This window comes from Aristolochia californica, unplaced genomic scaffold (assembly GCF_029961685.1).
Source record: "Aristolochia californica isolate CCGP_79_NKW_82.1479 unplaced genomic scaffold, dmAriCali1.0.hap1 SCAF_247, whole genome shotgun sequence".
Lineage (NCBI taxonomy): Eukaryota > Viridiplantae > Streptophyta > Magnoliopsida > Piperales > Aristolochiaceae > Aristolochia > Aristolochia californica.
The window spans coordinates 12,501-15,903 of NW_027181934.1; positions in this window are offsets into that span (position 1 = coordinate 12,501).

Genomic DNA, 3,403 nt, shown 5'->3' on the forward strand with positions numbered 1-3,403 from the left:
ATTTGAGATTTTTTGCTTATATGAGTTTTTTCAATGCTTCCATGTTGGGATTAGTTACTAGCTCAAATTTGATACAAATTTCTATTTTTTGGGAACTCGTGGGAATGTGCTCCTACCTATTAATAGGATTTTTGTTCACACGACCGATTGCGGCGAATGCTTGTCAAAAAGCGTTTGTAACTAATCGTGTAGGGGATTTTCTTTTCTTATTAGGAATCTTAGGTCTTTATTGGATAACGGGCAGTTTCTAATTTCGGGATTTGTTCGAAATTTTCAATAACTTGATCCATAATGATGGGGTCAATTTATGATTTGCGACTCTGTGTGCCTCTCTATTATTTCTCGGTTCAGTTGCTAAATCTGCACAATTCCCCCTTCATGTATGGTTACCTGATGCAATGGAGGGGCCTACTCCTATTTCGGCTCTTATACATGCAGCTACCATGGTAGCCTAGGGAATTTTGCTTGTCGCTATACTTTTTCCTCTTTTCACAGTCATACCTTACATAATGTTTCTCATTTCTTTGATAGGTGTAATAACGGTATTTTTAGGGGCTACTTTGGCTCTTGCTCAAAGAGACATTAAGAGAAGTTTAGCCTATTCGACAATGTCTCAATTGGGTTATATTATGTTAGCTTTAGGGATAGGTTCTTATCGAGCTGCCTTATTCCATTTGATCACCCATGCCTATTATAAAGCATTGTTGTTTTTAGGATCCGGATCCATTATTCATTCAATGGAACCCCTTGTTGGATATTCTCCAGAAAAAAGTCAAAACATGGTTCTTATGGGTGGTTTAAGAAAATATGTGCCAATTACAAAAATGACTTTTTTATTAGGTACACTTTCTCTTTGTGGTATTCCACCTCTTGCTTGTTTTTGGTCCAAAGATGAGATTCTTAATGATAGTTGGTTATATTCACCAATTTTTGCGATAATAGCTTGTTTCACAGCGGGATTAACTGCATTTTATATGTTTCGGGTCTATTTACTGACTTTTGAAGGATATTTACGCCTTCATTGTCAAAATGACAGGGGCGCTAAAAGTAGTTCGTTCTATTCAATATCTATATGGGGAAAAGAACCCCCAAAGCCAAAGGGGGTTAACCAAAATTTGCTTTTATCAACCAGAAATAGTAACGAAAGGATTTCCTTTTTTTCCAAAAAGAAATATCAAATGGGGGAGAATGCACGAAATCTGATCCGTTCCATTAGTACGAGTACGGATTTTGGAAATAAAGACACTTCCACTTTTCCCCATGAATCCAACAATACTATGTTACTACCTATGCTTGTATTGGTCTTATTTACTTTATTTGTTGGATAAATAGGAATTCCTTTGGATCAAGAAGGAATGCATTTATATATATTATAGAAATGGTTAACTCCGTACATAAACCTTTTACATAAGAATCCTACCTATTCCATAGATTGGTATGAATTTGTTACAAATGAAATTTGATCAGTTAGTATAGCCCTTTTTGGAATAGTTATAGCATACCTTTTATATGGTTCCATTTATTCATCTTTTCAGAGTTTGGACTTAATTAATTCATTTGTGAAAATGGGTCAAAAGAGCATTTTTTTAGATCGAATAAGAAATGCGATATACAATTGGTCAAATAATCGTGGTTATATAGACGTTCTTTATGCAAGATACCTAATTGGGAATATAAGAGGATTAGCCGAACTAGTTCATTTTTTTGATAGGCGACTAATTGATGGAATTACAAATGCAATTGGTGTTGCAAGTTTCCTTGTAGGCGAGGGAATCAAATATGTGGGAGGTGGCCGAATTTCTTCTTATCTTTTCTTTTTTTTATCTTCAGAATCTCAAGTTCAAAAAGTCATTTTAGCCAAACAAGCAAAGGAATGAGCGCCTCGCCTTTACTCTAATAAGGGCGTTAGCGCAGTGCGAGTTACGGAACACATTTTTGCTTTGCTATGCTACTAATACGCGTATTTGCTCTGCTATTCTGCCCTCACCTCTCCAGCTGGGCGTAGACTCTTATGGGAAGAACTGCTATCCGTGCGTCAGTTGTAATCTCTCCCTTGGTGTGTGGGTGGGGATTTCACACGACCCTTCTTCTTGCGGATAAAAAAGGGTGGCAGAAAAGGCATTTTTTGTAGCATGGAGGAGTTTGCTGACTTCATTCTGGTGGCCAGTCTGGTTGAGCTTCCTCTGGGTGGATCTGACTATACTTAGACCAAAAGCAAGGTGAAGCAAACATTCAGCGCAGGTTAGATCGCTTTCTTATATCCAATGATTGGGACATCACGTTTCCCCATCCAAAGAGCTAGTTCCCGATCCATCTCTGACCACCCCCAGCAAGCTACGCACACTTCTAGCGCACAAGCCCCTTTACTCTGCAGTAAGCGCACAAGCCCCCCTATGGAGTCAAGCTGGCTCGCTTCGCTTTGAGAAGCAAGTAACTTCACTTCAAGCTGGGTAAGGGAAGGCAAGGAAGTAACTGAGGGAAGGGACCTTTACCATTTCGCTTCTTCAAGCTAGTAGCCTTTGTGCGGCTGACTCCTGCCTTTCTCAATCATTATGATGAGTGCCACATCTCTAAGCCTCGATCTCAATCTGCTATGCTTACGCACAAGACTACCCCTCTTCCCGAAAGCTTCGCGGGCACTAAAGCTGCAAGTAAGCTCACGGGCATACGCGATAGGGCACTAAAGCTGCAAGTAAGCTCTCGGGCTCATGCTTGCTACTGCTCTCGGGCACGCACTGCGCTCCTGCTCCTCGCTCCGTTCAACTCGTGCTTCTTCTTCTCTATCTTATCTTAATTTCGTATATAATAACAGTGTCTTTCTTCATTTAGTAAGCTAGTTGATCGAGAAACCTGCGCCCAAAGTGCTTTCGCGAAAGCCGGTCACCGTTTGGCTAAGATCCTTGATGACTTATGAAGAAAGCCAGACTTCAAACAGTAGGGCAAAGAACATAACATTATAATATGAATGATATCTGAGAATAATAGCTAAGTGTAGCCTGTGACCTTCAAAGCTTGCTCAATTCTCCTTCCCTTTCCCTTCATATTCTGTTGAAACTCATTCCCCTACCCCGGCAACTCACTCTTTGCCAGTGAAGTCCTCCCACATCTTGACCCACTCGCTCGCTATCTACCTTCCCCACCGCCCTTCTTCAATAATTTCCGAGACCTTCGCAACACTAGACAAAGCGGTATCATTGCGTAATCTATCCCCAAAAGAATCAATAAGGCGGCCCACCGGGAGCCACGGGTCGAACCATAAATTAGTGGTGGACCCATCTCCAATGAGATGTCGGATACACCATGTAGCGAAGTCCCTAACACGAAGAATGCCTCGCCAAGCCCAAGAACAATCCCAAGGAATCTCTTTTTTCTTTTTTTATTATAATTAGAATGAATTATGAGA